The sequence below is a fragment of the Triplophysa dalaica genome, chromosome 19 (assembly GCF_015846415.1).
Source record: "Triplophysa dalaica isolate WHDGS20190420 chromosome 19, ASM1584641v1, whole genome shotgun sequence".
Taxonomy (NCBI): domain Eukaryota; kingdom Metazoa; phylum Chordata; class Actinopteri; order Cypriniformes; family Nemacheilidae; genus Triplophysa; species Triplophysa dalaica.
The window spans coordinates 5,731,922-5,747,535 of record NC_079560.1 but is presented as its reverse complement, the minus strand read 5'-3'; the positions used below and the strand labels follow the sequence as shown (position 1 = coordinate 5,747,535).

General features: G+C 35.0%; 1 long non-coding RNA gene across 1 annotated transcript; it reads right to left on the bottom strand.

Moving 5' to 3' along the window:
• Positions 1-10,565: 10,565 nt before the first annotated feature.
• On the bottom strand, positions 10,566-12,867 carry LOC130408351 (uncharacterized). Its single transcript, XR_008904744.1, has 5 exons — positions 12,735-12,867; positions 12,626-12,665; positions 11,943-12,337; positions 11,540-11,616; positions 10,566-11,300 (listed from the first exon to the last, which is right to left on the bottom strand). It is a non-coding gene; the product is annotated as an uncharacterized LOC130408351 (long non-coding RNA).
• Between the last annotated feature and the right edge of the window lie 2,747 nt (positions 12,868-15,614).

The following is a 15,614-nucleotide window of genomic DNA, read 5'->3' as shown; positions in this document are numbered from 1 at the left end:
GTTTTGTTTAGCCATGGTAGAAAACCAGTTGGACTACATGCTAAGGGAAGATTTTACGAACAACTATTTTTAGAGCAACATGTATGGAACCATAAACCATGACTGTGCTGACAGGATAAAATGCAAAAGAGATACAATCTCTTAAAACAGCATTTTGCAGATTTTGCAACAGTTTTAAAGCAACTGTTTTAAGTTTTTCCTATTCTGTACCAGACCGAATAATAGGATCTCTGGACTGTTCTTTCTCAGAAAAACAAACTCTATGTAAATTAAAAAAATATTGTAATCTGAGAAATGTTCTTGAAAGAACCGATACAGTCAGGCTTAGGACGTTCTTCAAATAACATGTCAGCATTCTTCCATTTCAGACTTGCAGGATTTTAAAGGATTTTAAACAATCCTGATAGTTCACATTTTACCATAGTATTAAAATTAAAGCATGACACAGAAAATATAAAAAAACATAGCCTAATAATGATTTATAGCTACAAAAATCACAAAATATGGAGATATGATGTTTCAGAAGGAAAGCTGTCAGAACAAAACCTCATCCACAATACACAGAATTGACATACATTTCTAATTTCATTTGTTAATAAATCTTTTTTCCCACAATTTCAAAATTGCATTTAACTGAATTTCTCATTTTAAATGCCACTTAAAAACGTTAAAAAAAATTGTTCACATGAAAATTCAGGAATTTTTCATTATCAAAATGTAATATTTACTTGCCAACTTGTTGTTCCAATACTTAAAGTTCCAGTCAGTGAAATCTAGCGGCAAGATGGCGAATTGCAACCAACCGCTCACTCCACCCCTCCCGTTTCGAAACACTACGACGGCCGACAGAACATGATCCATTTTATGCAAGGGGACCAGCGTTGTATGTAGATAGAAATCACTCATTCTTAGGTCATAGTAAACGCTTCATTGTGTGAGCTCTTTATACAACTCTAAAGACATATTTATGTATATTTTATTACATTTCTGTCAATGGATCCTCCAAAAAAGTACACACTGGACCTTTATAGATTTGTGTGAAAGAAAAAAAGACAAAAGAAACTATAAAAGTTCACATGACTTCTGCTCTAAATCCCAAGTATTCTGAAAATGTAACAGCCTAGAGGGACAGGCTGCTGTGATGTATTATCAAGAATAACCATGTTGATTTCAGGTCTGCAAAAGATGTTTAGTAAAATAACATAACTTACATGTTGGTCCATTCCCCAGACCAAGCAATTGTATGCATTCTTAATACTTGGATAATGAAGGAGCTGTATGGACCACAGTAGTTTGTTTTGACTGAACCAGCATGAGGGTTACTGTAGACATGGACTGTAATGTAAAGCTGAACACTCCTTTTGCACTGCAAGAGCTGCATCATATAAGCTGGATTGTTTTACACTTTTTAAACGTTTGATTATTATTATGCAGTAATAGCTATATGTAAATGTGACTGTGTATTTCCTTGTACATCTGTTTATGAATTTATGTTTGGTGGACGTTGTGTCACTGTAGCGACAAGGGTTGTCACAAGAAGACGTTTCTATTAGTCAGAAGGGATATAGGGAGAAAGCAACCATTTTGAAAATGTGCTGACGTTGCTTCCTACAGCACTGTTTATCAAAAATCATTTTTTTTTGTCTTACCCCAATAATGATCCACAAACTGAAAGACTAGTGACAATATATTGATGGACACACAGTATATGTATTTTCTCACCTCCATTACAAACAGCATGTTAAAATCATTTACATCAAAAAACATTATTAGGTATATTATAAGGACCTTCACCAGATTTGTGTTATTTATGATACTGATCTTTATGGCTGTAGACAACTGTATAGACTCTATCAAACAATTTCAGCAATAAAAGAAACAAAAGAAAAATGATTCAAAAAATGAGCTCATTGTATTATATTATAATCTTGTCAAACCTGATACATGTCCAGTATAGCAAGATGGGAGTACACATCCTGATCTAATGTCTGAATGCTTTGGAAATTGCTTTAGAAAATGGTGTCTACAAAAATGCATCAATGTGTGTGTGTGTTGAGGAATGCTGTCATCTCTCATGGAGCGATTTTACGATAGTTTCTCAAACCCATGGTGAAGTTACCGGGAGGTCCATGTCTTATAAATTCTTCATGGAACTGAAACATAATATTTAAAGACATATCTGAACTCTTTAGCATTGTGTTGTTGATGTAAATGTAGATTATTCAAAATAAATTACGTTGTGTACAAAATATGAACTTTTTTCCATTACAACAGATAACAGGTTATATTATAACAGGTTAATACTCACTTGAGTAATCAGTTCTTCAATCTCTGACTGTGACAGAGTTTCCTTGCCCATAAATTTCACTCGTAATCCCGACACTGATCAGTGAAAAACAACGACAAAAGGTTAAACTTTATTTTGCAAGTTATACACACAAGATATCTGTACAAAAAGAGCACAAATCTGAAAAAGACATACCATATTTATCTGATTGTGTCGGTTGTAGGAATGATCATGAAGTGCACCGGAAAACAAACAGAGAAATGGTCACATAAAAAGTTACTAAATTTACTAGACAAAGACAATGTGATTTATTTTAATATATGTTCATCCTGCTGATTTTCTTTGAACCGTGTGATGTTTACGCTCTGATTTCAAGATCTGGAAAGGAGGATGATCTCACCTCCATAACAGAAGAAAGGCAAACGCTCAAAGCAGTTCTCATCTGTCCACTGGCCAAGAGATTGTAAAGACACAGCAGTACAATGTTGAGCTCCCAGATGTCCATTGAAATATAAACCATTATCTGGTTGTGGATAAACATGTGGTGTCCCAGGCAGCCAGTATGTGAAAGAAGAGTTGCTCTGATCTGACCACAGTCTGTTTCTGTACAGACCAATCCACCCATAATAATAATTAGAATCTGTAACGTTCAGCATCTGTTGATGTTCTGTTTCATTTCTCACGATGGCCAGATCTGTGAAAAACTGTCTGCAGTATCTCTGAGCTTCACTCCAGGACTGGCGCTGATTTACCCAAATATACCTCCGGGAGGTGTTTCCTGTTCCTAAAAAACAACAAAGTGTAATTCATCAATACACATCCACATGTGGGTCTAGCCCTTTGGTTTTAATGTATCATCCATTTTCATTTATAAACGGTTAACATGTTAAATCATTTAATATATATTTGAAAATATAAAATAATACATTGGATAAAGAATATACTGTAGATCAATATTACGCTGTGCAATATACAATAATAAAGGAATTGTTGTTTTTCATATACTGAAAAATAAGCACTTGATTCAAATATATGGAATTGTATTTATTTATTCAATTGCATTGTTATTTTTCGACATGTCCTTGTTTTTTTCTGTAAGGGCCCTATACATCTGTAGTTTACATATATTGACTGTACTTTAAGAAGTGATTTGGCATAATGTTTAGATGGAGCGTCTTACCATCATAGCAAACAAATGGTAAGGAATTGTCACATGATGAATCATACCATCTTCCATCATAATTCATATAAACACACATTTCATTTCCACCATAGTTGTTTGGTTGATGATTCCAGTATCTGAATTCTCTCTCTCCTTCCTGATAGAAATCATCATCATCCAGTGACCATCTCCAGCTGTTGACATCATCATACAGTCCAATCCAGGCTGATCCATTATAACTCCCATTAACTGTGTTCATCACACTGTTCATCTCTGTCATGTTATCAATGGTGGCCAGATCAATGTAATTCTGTCTGCAGTATGTCTGAGCTTCAGACCAGCTCTTATTCACTGATATAAAGTGATACTGACGGGATGATGTCAAAGAGGACCCTGTGAAACAATATTAGAATGTAGAATTATTTCACAATTATTCATAAAGTATTCTACAGTTTCTTATATTTCAGTCTGATGTTGATCAGAAGATTTACTCACGACTGTAGCATATGAAAGGTAAAATATCATTGCAGTTTTCATCCGTCCACATTGAGTCATTGAATGACACAGAAGTGCAGTTTTCACTGTTTCCAGCATTATTCGGTTCTCCTGACCTCCAGTTACTGAATGTAGAGTTACTCTGATCTGACCAAGATCTAGTTCTGTACAGACCAATCCAAACATCAGAATTACTAATGTTATCAGTCTGGAATAGAAGTTGAATTTTCTGGTTTTCAGTCTCATTTCTGATACTGACAAGATCTGTGTGATGTTTTCTGCAGTATCTCTGAGCTTCAGTCCAGTTTTTGCGTTGATCAACCAAAACATAACTAGTGCTGGCATTCTTTCTTCCTGTGGGAAACAATTTATAGACAGTATGAGATGTAATTGTTTTAATAAATATGTTGTTTTAATAGTTTGAGAGTCCAGTAACAATTCTCACCATCATAGCAAACAAAGGGAAGTGAAGTGGAGCAATACTGTTCATTCCATATTCCTCTGTAATATGAGGCAAACACACAGAGACTCTGTCCATACAAGTTTGTTGGTTGCTGAACATACCAGCTATTAAAACCTCCTCCTAACTCTGTGTTTCCCAGAGACCATCTCCAGCTGTTCAGATCGTCATACAGTCCAATCCAGGCTGAACCAAAGTAAATCCCTCGTACTGTTTTAATGAGTTTGTTCATCTCTGTCATGTTATCAATGGTGGCTAGATCAATGTAATTCTGTCTGCAGTATGTCTGAGCTTCAGACCAGCTCTTATTCACTGATATAAAGTGATACTGACGGGGACTGCATGAAGATTGTGTGCAGCTTCCTATAAGTTAAAAGTGTTAAACACCAGGTCAAAAACAACCTATATGGACCAAATGCAGGTTAAAAAATAACTCAAAATAAAACAAATTTTGACTGAACAAAATGATGTGGCCCTTTCATTTTCCAAAACCAAAAAAATATGTAAACATGGTAATTCCTATTCTTATTGATTCCTTTAAAATCTTATTTGTTGTGATTTCTGTGTAAGAAATATTTTCCCATTGAACACTGTAGCTGTAAGCATTCTGTTACTGTTGTTGCCTCACAATACATTTATAATGTCAGAATGTCAAAGTTTTAAAAAATGTCTTTAGCATTTAGCTTAATATTAATATTTTCCCCATTTTTTACTAATTAGATTCTCGATTCATATGACAAGCAAAAAAAAGTAAATGACAAGAATGTTTTCAGTAAAACTCACTACTGTAGCAGATGAAAGGCATGTTGGATAAGCAGTTCTCATCTGTCCATCTGCCTGATTGTCTCAGTGATACAGCAGTACAGTGCTGGTTACCCCACTGGCCGGAAACAGCAATTCCATTATCTGGTTGTGGGTATGAATGTATAGTTTCTGGTCTCCAGTTTAGATATTTGGTATTTTGACCATTCGACCAAATCCTGTTCCTGTAGAGACCAATCCAGACGTTTCCCCCTGTAATCTCCAGGATCTTCTGATTCTCTGTCTGGTTTCTCACATTAGCGAGATCTGTGTAATATTCTCTGCAGTATCTCTGAGCTTCTGTCCAGTTTCTTCTGTCATTAACTCTGATGTAATTCTGTGTGTTATTGTTTCCTAAGTTAAAATATATAACAAATAAAACTAGGACTGAGTAAATATAAGAAAAAAAACATGACGAATGAAATGTTCTTACCATCAAAGCAAACAAATGATCGGATGCTATTACATGATGAATCAAACCATTTGCCATTATAATTCATATAAACACACAGTTCATTTCCACCATAGTTGTCTGGTTGATGATTCCAGTTTCTGAATTCTCTCTCTCCTCCCTCATAGAAATCATCATCATCCAGTGACAATCTCCAGCTGTTGACATCATCATACTGTCCAATCCAGGCTGATCCATTATAACTCCCATTAACTGTGTTCATCACACTGTTCATCTCTGTCATGTTATCAATGGTGGCCAGATCAATGTAATTCTGTCTGCAGTATGTCTGAGCTTCAGACCAGCTCTTATTCACTGATATAAAGTGATACTGACGGGATGATGCCAAAGAGGACACTGTGGAGAAAATATTCAATTTCAAGATTTCAGACAATTTATGACAACCCTAGCCATTAATCAGACACATACTCACCATTGTAGCAAAGAAAAGGCAAATAATAATCACAGTTTTCATCCGTCCATTTCCCAGCATCACTGAATGACACAGCAGTGCAGTGTTCACTGTTTCCAGCATTATTCGGTTCTCCTGACCTCCAGTTACTGAATGTTGAGTTACTCTGATCTGACCAAAATCTAGTTCTGTACAAACCAATCCAAGCCTCATGGTAAAAATAATCATTATAATCTTTAAAATAAAGATAATTAAAAAAAAAATAATCATAATAATAATAGTAATTCTTGATTGAATTTTGGATCTTCTGGTTTTCTGCTTTATTTCTGACACTGACAAGGTCTGTGTGATGTTTTCTGCAGTAACTCTGAGCTTCAGTCCAGTTTTTGCGTTGATCAACCCAAACATAACTAGCGCTGGTATTCTGTCTTCCTGAAAGCATTAAGCATATGTGGGACAGTATATTTAATACAAATAGGCTAGTTGCCCGAAGCCGCCATATTAGATTTCGATCAGCGAGTGTGGGCAGGATTGTTTCCAGTTGTGTTACACTGCATCGGAAAATAAGGATTTTTGGCAGGAAAATATGAGCGTTTTTTTAAATAAAAAAATAAAAAATTGATTTATCAGTGATATGACAGAAGATCCTCTGTACATTTCTGAGTACCTCTTTAAGCCAATAAAACTCGATATAACCGCAAAAAAGCTAATGATGTTTTATATTCCAGTCTGTGCAATTCCCCACGTTTTTCCCGACATCATCACCACCTTCTTTAAGCAAAACAACAATGAACCCATGTTTACTGCTCCCTGTTATTAGATAAGTATTATGCACTCGTCGATACAAGTTATGTGTGATTAAAGTCAGACGGATAGAATACTCTGCGTTGTGAGCAAGAGTGAAACTATTTGTCAGACAGCACCAGCATCACTCTCAGTTGGTGTGCAAAATAATATAGGCTATACTAATGTGTTGGTTTCTTGTTAAGTGATTTTGTTTTATGTCTAACAGGTTATGACCATGTAAGAGAGTTTCAATGATCCAGTGTAGCTAAAGGTTAACCACATGGCTACTTTGCTGTCTTGCCTTTATTTGAACTTTCCTTCTAGACAATCTGAAGCACCAGCGACGTATCATCTGTAGTCTGTCGCTCACCTGCCCCATTCTAAAAGCCCAGGTCGCTTTTTTTCTATTTATGTGGGATATTGGGTAATATTGTGAGTGGTTAATTTCATTTCTTTGTTTTGCTACAGGAGTCAAGGCCCAGGGCAGGAAACCAGGACTTTTTTTTCATTTACCTGTGAACAGGGTGGCGTAGTCTGCTATAATTTTTGTGTATGTGTCGGACCCTTTCTCCGTACCACTCCGTCACATATACATGACTTGTATATATAGATTTTGGTTAACCACACAACAGCATGGATTATAGAATAAACGGGAGGGAATTTAAATTTGTGCTTCTGTTATATAGAGTTGTGTTGGCTTAACAAGGTATTCAGCATAGTAAAGAGGTTTTTCTGTCATATCACAAATATATCAGTATCTTATTCTAATAAATAACAGCAATATTTGCCGGCAAAAAATCCTTACTTTCCCATACAGTGTAATACGACCGGAAATAATCTTGCCCACAGCTCTCATATCTCAATTGTGTTAAATTATGAAATTGCTCACCGTCATAGCAGATAAAAGAAAATGTGTTATTGCACATTATTGCCTTCCAAATCTCTCCGTACATGCACACACATAGACTTTGTCCTCCATTATTCACTGGCTCTTCTTTGTACCAGTTCCTGAACTGTTTTTCTCCCTCTTTAAAGAAATCACTGTCCTCTAGAGTCCATTTCCAACTGCTCAGATCATCATAGAGTCCAATCCAGGCCAGATCAGTGGAGTTATAGTCATTCACTGTGTTGAGTAACTGCACCGTCTCTTGTTCATTTTCAACAGTGACCAGATCAGTGTATTTATCTCTACAGTAGCTCTGAGCTTCTGTCCATGTCTTTTTCCCATTCACAAAGATATATTGACGTGGAACACACAAGGTGCAGGTGATAAAGCCTGTTGGGAAAACAATGGTTATATTTAAATCTTCAGTATTTGAGACTGGTAATCTTGCTAACAGATGTGAACAGTGTTGGAAGTAGATTTCCAAGTTTACATTAATAGGCACATACTAAACGCAATGCTCTTACCACTGAGCTAGAGGCTACTTTAAAACTGAAAATACAATATTAAAGCATCCAATAAATATCATGAACTGAGACTTTAGTCGTGTAACAACAAACTTGTATAAATCAGTTGTAATACAGTATTTTTATTTTTACATATGAAATGAACAAAATCATATTTAACACCAAATTAGATTCTTGCAAGCTTAGCCAGGGCATAACATAGAAAGAGTAAAGACACTATGACAATAAGGTATACTGTACATACAAAATTTACTGTTAATTAAACCATTAAAAAATATAAAAAATTGTGTCTACAAAATAGCATATTTATGTCAATGACAACAAAACTTTATATTTTTGTAAAAAAATTAAATAGAAATTATTTTTAAATAACAGAGATTAACATCTTATCAAACAGTTGAGTTCATGCCAGCTCATCTTGATGCTGACAAATAGCATCAAGCTTGCCATATCAAATACTAAAAATATTTTTACAAAGAAAATGTTTTAATTAGTCAAATTTATAATACAATATGAAATAGTGGAACAAAATTGATTTGAATTTATTTACTAGAGGTTTCATTATTCAAACATTTCATATTCACATATATGGTGATGGTGGAAAAAGATAAAAATGTACATTACCTGAGAAGAGAACCAGTGGAAACATGGTTCTGGGTCTCTTAGCTTCTGGGTCTGAACTCTCGCCAGTTTCAAAGTCTATGTTGTTAGACTTCTTGAATATTTATGGCAACTTGAAAAAATGTGGGTGTGATTTTTCTTACAAAATAAAGAGACATGTCAGATCTGAGGACGTGTTCCTTTTGTTAGAAGCAATGAATATAATATAGGTGGGAACACTAAAACCCAAACTGTTTATAACCAGTTAGACTGTGTGCTAAAGTCAGATGTAAGCGCAAAACTAAAAGCAAATATGAAAGTGCACTGTAAAAAATGAGGTGTTGACTTTACTGTAAATATATAGTATGTGCACCATTTTTGCATCATGGTTTTTAAGTTAATTCAACTTAATTCAAGATTTTGAGTCAAAATAACAAGAGAATCTATGTTGTGTTTACACAAATATATCAGTTCGCTTGACCTTCTTAATACAAAAATTATGTAGCACAAGTTCAATCAACTTAAAGTGCTCATATAGGCTTGATATTTTATTCATTTACTTTAATGTTCATATAGCATAGTCCATCCATCCATTTTCTACCGCTTATCCGAACTACCTCGGGTCACGGGGAGCCTGCGCCTATCTCAGGAGTCATCGGGCATCAAGGCAGGATGGAGTGCCAACCCATCGCAGGGCACACACACTCACTCATTCACTCACACCCTACGGACAATTTTTCCAGAGATGCCAATCAACCTACCATGCATGTCTTTGGACCAGGGGAGGAAACCGGAGTACCCGGAGGAAACCCCCGAGGCACGGGGAGAACATGCAAACTCCACACACACAAGTCGGAAGCGGGAAATCGAACCCCCAACCCTGGAGGTGTGAGGCGAACGTGCTAACCACTAAGCCACCGTAATTGTTTATCTACCTTTGGAGTGCTAATATGCACAAAGCGCAAGTATTTTGCCTTTTTTTTCGCCTGTGTATGATTTCCATTTTTAGCCATTGCTTTTGAAGTTTGTTGTTTTATTAAGTGTCCTAAGATGAACAGGAAGATAAAAATGTACTGCACAGAAGAAATAGCATATAGCATAGTGAAGTATATTATTATAACAAACAATTTTGAAATAATTGATGACTGATTTGATGTCAGTCATTGAATGATTCTCCATAGAAGCACACACACTTTAAACCCAAACAGTATAAACTAACTTATAATGTAAAGTACCTGGTACTCAAAATGTGCCAAAAAGTTGAACTAACTATTATTTTTGACTACATTCAACTTCTATCAGAGATTTATGTTAACAGTAAATATTTTTTAGAGTTTTTACAACTACGCTAAATAGTTGTATCTGTGTCACCATCTGCCAAATAGTAAGTAAATCTCCTAAATGTTTCAGCTCAATCCTACTTGTTTTGTTTGTTTGTCAATCATTTTTTGTTTTACACAAGTCTTTGCGATGCAATGAATGAAGTCTTTAACAATGTCCATTTCCCTCAAAACACACAGAACAGAGATGGTTCTGCACTCATAAAAACTCATCTGCCAATTCAATTGTAGCAAGCAGCATGTAAACAGGTTTTGCAAAACATCTTTTGTCTCTGTTAAAATGTATGTGTAGCCTACATAAAACAACGTAGAACCTGTTAGTATACTGTCGTGAATTTGTAGGGAAGAACCCAAGCAGTGAAAGGGTTACACACAATTCTTTATTATAAAATAAAAACCCACAATAGAGAAAAAGGACCAAAGAACTAAGGAGAACTTCAAAATAAAAGCTTCCCACGATTGGGCAAAACAAAGAAACATGATGAACAAAACGAACTATAAAACGATTAAGACTAAATAATACACACGACATAAGACAAGGGACTCCAACAGGGCAGGGTAATCCAAGAAACAAGGCAACAGACAAATAACTAGGTAGCATAACAAAAATAGCAAAACGAATGACAAAGGACAGCAAACACAAGGCCATTAAATAGGAAGACTAACAAAGGAAGATATCATTGGACAAGTGTGGGTAATGAAACATGGGTGGAAAGCTAAGCGAGGAATGAGAGGGGCGGGGCAAAAGACAAGACCAGAGAGAGCGCATATTATGTCACGACCGACAATAATATGTTTCTCTCCACACAAAACCTAAGGCTTTGCCATGACTCTGCCACAAGATCAAGAAAGACATGGAGAGGCAGATTCATGACAATATACAGAACATACCAAACAAAACTTGATTATTTACAACTGAAATTAATTTGAAAGTTGTTTAGGTAAAAAGATTACAGTAGTTATTGACACAGTTAACTATTTTGTATTTGACAATGTGAACTGCTTTCCTTCATTTTCATGGACTGATTTTACGATATTTTCTTAAATGTGTGGTGATGTTCCAGGGAAGTCCTAGTTCGATCAGCTTCTCTTGAAACTGGAATAACAGAAGGATGGTAACTGATTGTGTGTGGGTGCGTTCGTGCGTGTGTGCATGCAGTCATAACATTTCACATGCATTAAAGTTTTTATCGCACTGTTGTCTACTTGCAGTGCTCATTTTGAAAATAACTAAAGTGAGAGTAAATAAAAAGGATCATATGTATGAATACATACAGTATAATACATGTTACATTTTATATATATGGGTCATTGTATCATTTTCACTGTACTCACCCGTATAAGCACAAGCTCTTCAATCTGAGACTCTGACAGATTTTCTTCACTTGTAACTTCAAGTCTCAGTCCAATCACTGATTATTAAACAACAACACAACACATGTCACTGCTGTTTAAATACAATATATAAGACTGTGCATTTACTTAAGCATAATATAATTTGTGAATTCTTGAAGTATTTTTTTTTTATCCGCCATTATGTATTCAACAACAGCAGAAACAAAAACAACTTCATCATTTCTGCTCGCTTGATAACTCATTGATAGTATATTTGTAATTGTGACTTAGATCAGATCACATTTTCAGTAATTTCAATAATCAGATCACATTTTAATAATTAATGCAGAAACCCAGATTCTCAAGCTTTGCCTGTAAATGCATCTACATACATAAAACATACCATACTCATCTGAAAAGGTTGAGGAAGTGGTCATCATGTTCACCAGAACAGAAGGGGGTGTAACGTAAAAAAACAACAATTTGATATGAATAGAAGCTTGTATGTAAATTTAACATATGTTTTTGATGTCATCATATAGACATATATGCTCTCACCATCGTAGCAGAAGAAAGGCAAATGCTCAAAGCAGTTCTCATCTGTCCACTGGCCAAAAGATTGTAAAGACACAGCAGTACAATGTTGAGCTCCCTGAAGTCCATCAACATATAAACCATTATCTGGTTGTGGAGGAACATATGAAGTCTCTGGCAGCCAGTATGTGAAAGAAGAGTTGCTCTGATCTGACCACAGTCTGTTTCTGTACAGACCAATCCACCCATAATAATAATAAGAAACTGTAACGTTTAGATACAATTATGAATAATTCAAAATATTTAGAAAAAAATCCCTATTCAAACTAATTAAATATGGACTGTATGACAATTTGTAATAATGAAAAACAATAAATGAATTTATGCTTCAATTTAAAAAATTGTTAAGAAACTTTGTAGTCCTTGAAACAAATTAATAAATTATTTAAAATTTGTCATTGATAATACCAGAAATAAGAAAAATTGCACAAGTATCCACACATATTAGATTATAGGAAAGATTATAGGAAAATATAAAAAGACACACTATACCTGAGAAGAAAACTAGTGAAAACATGGCTGTGGAAAAAGTCTGTTAGAAAAAATACAATGAGTTACAAATGTTACAGAAAAATGTCATATTTGCTGTGTTTTTCTTTACCTTTATTTCTCTTAGCCAATTTCTGCGTTTTGCTGGTAGCCCTTTCGTATTTGTAGCACACTGAAAAATGTTGGTGGAATGGTTGCTTAAAATCACCTCTAAAATACAGAGACAAACATTACCTGGGGTTTTGTTTAGCCATGGTAGAAAACCAGTTGAACTACATGGTAAGGGAGGATTTTAAGAACAACTATTTTTAGAGCAACATGTATGGAACCATAAACCATGACTGTGCTGACAGGATAAAATGCAAAAGAGATACAATCTCTTAAAACAGCATTTTGCAGATTTTGCAACAGGTTTAAAGCAACTGTTTTAAGTTTTTCCTATTCTGTACCAGACCGAATAATAGGATCTCTGGACTGTTCTTTCTCAGAAAAACAAACTCTATGTAAATTAAAAAAATATTGTAATCTGAGAAGTGTTCTTGAAAGAACCGATACAGTCAGGCTTAGGACGTGCTTCAAATAACATGTCAGCATTCTTTCCATTTCAGACTTGCAGGATTTTAAAGGATTTTAAACAATCCTGATAGTTCACATTTTACCATAGTATTAAAATTAAAGCATGAAATATAAATATGAAATATAAAAAAACATAGCCTAATAATGATTTACAGCTACAAAAATCACAAAACATGGAGATATGATGTTTCAGAAGGAAAGCTGTCAGAACAAAACCTCATCCACACAACAGAGAAGTACAGATCTGACCATCATGGGCGTAGCCATAACATTTTTTTTGAGGTGGCCAAAAAATCCTTACATACAGAAATTCATTTGTTTCCACCTTTTACACCAATTCTTCATTACACATAGTTTGCTGCTCAAAAACATACAAAAAGAACGTAAAGTAAACATTTTATTTGAAAAGCTTTCATAGGTCTTTTCCTTACTCTTAAACGTGTTTGTTTTTGTTTGGCTAATTAAAAAAATGCCATACAAACAGATAACTGTTGGAACATTACAAAAAGATAAGATGTTACAAATGACAATAACATTAGCCAGGGGTTGTATGAAACAAAGTGTGTAAAACAAGAAACTGAAACTAACATCTTAATTCTTTGCAAGACTTTATGGAACTGAATTATATAAATCAAATGACATCATTGTATTTCTACAAAATATTAGTACACAGACAGTACACTGTCACAACGTGTTTAGCAGCTTTTCAGCTATAGCGCTCAGACTGTTTGCGTCAGTACGTCAGAGTCTGACATAATATTAACGCGAGAGTAATTTTCTCGCATTACTTTCAGTGTATACGTTAAATGATCTCCGCAGCACTCCATAAACTCCGACACATCTTAACACTGCTTCGCACAACAGAGGTGGCGAGATAGGGGGCCATCCATCATTCAGGGATAGCCGTAGCCTCCCATGGCCACCACGTAGCTAAGGGGCAGACCATGTTCCTTCCAGACTGTTTTTTCAGCTGCAGGTTTGTATTTAACCAAAGTTTTAAAAACATACATCTAATTTCAGTTGTTAATTCACCTTTATCTTTTTATACACCATTTCAAAGCAGCTTCACAGTAGAGGTCATGTACATGTTCTAATGCGTTTCCCACAATTGCATTTAATTATATTCTCACTGAAAATGCTACTTAAAAACTATTAAAATAATAGTTCACTTGAACATGTAATCATTTTTTCAATATGAAAATGTATTATTTACTTAGCAACTTGTTGTTCCAATGCTTAAAGTCCCAGAGAAATAAAAAATGACAATTCTTATTATTTCATGAAATATTGAAGCGTTTTTAAAAAGCTTATCAATGTGGGTTTTTTTCTTTTTAAAATTCATATACCCTCATAATATTCAATTAAAATCTGAAAATACACTTCTGCCCTGAAATGACTATCCATCTCAAATGACGTAAATTAGATAGCTTGGCCAGAGCATCCGTTAACTCCTCCCCTTAACTAATTTTCACTTCCTTCTCACTCTGAAAAGTGTCATAATACGGAAGTATAAATGATCGCAACTTCCAGTTCTCGGACTACAAGATTGTTTTGTGAAATACAAAACTTCACACAGCTCCAAAAAGACAAAATAAACTATAAAAGAAATTCCTAAACTGTAACAGCCTTGAGGGACAGGGTGCTATGATGTTGGCTATTATCAAGATTATTATCAGTTATCAATCGATTGGAAACGAAACCTGTTGAATCAAATCAAATCAGAGCATTAGAATTTATACCCAGCCCTTAAAATAACTTAACTTACATGTGGATCCATTCCCCAGACCAAGCTATTGTATGCATTCTTGAGACTTGGGTAATTTAGTTGTATGCTTTCCTCTGGCTCAGTGGTTAGAGCATTGGGCTAAAGCAACGTCAAGGTCATGGATACATTCCCAGTGGATTGCACACAGTCAGAAACAAATGTATAGTACAATGCAATGTAAGTCGCTTGAATAAAAACGTCTGCCAAATGCATAAATTTATGAACCACTAGTGTGTTTTGATCCAACATGACAGACAGGGTTACTGTAGACATGGACTGTAGGAACACTCCTTTTGCACTCCAAGAGCTGCATCATCTAAGCTGGATCGTTTTACATTTGGATTATTATTTTAAGCAAAAGAAATATTATATTATACCCATTGCATAGTACAGGTTGGCTATTTTTAAGGGATAAACGTAAAATAGCAATTTATTAAATTACACCATACATCTAATGACCTGGCCTTAAATGTCTTCAAGATACATTTTTAACATGCAGAAATTAAGTTATTTTTATTATTGTAAGGTTAGATTTAAGGTTGGAGGCAGGACGTAAGCTAATGTAATTAATTGTAATTATATGGTGAGATGTTGCACCACTTCCAGCCTTAGCTGTATCCCTTCAGCAACAACCCTTTAAAGTCCGCAATC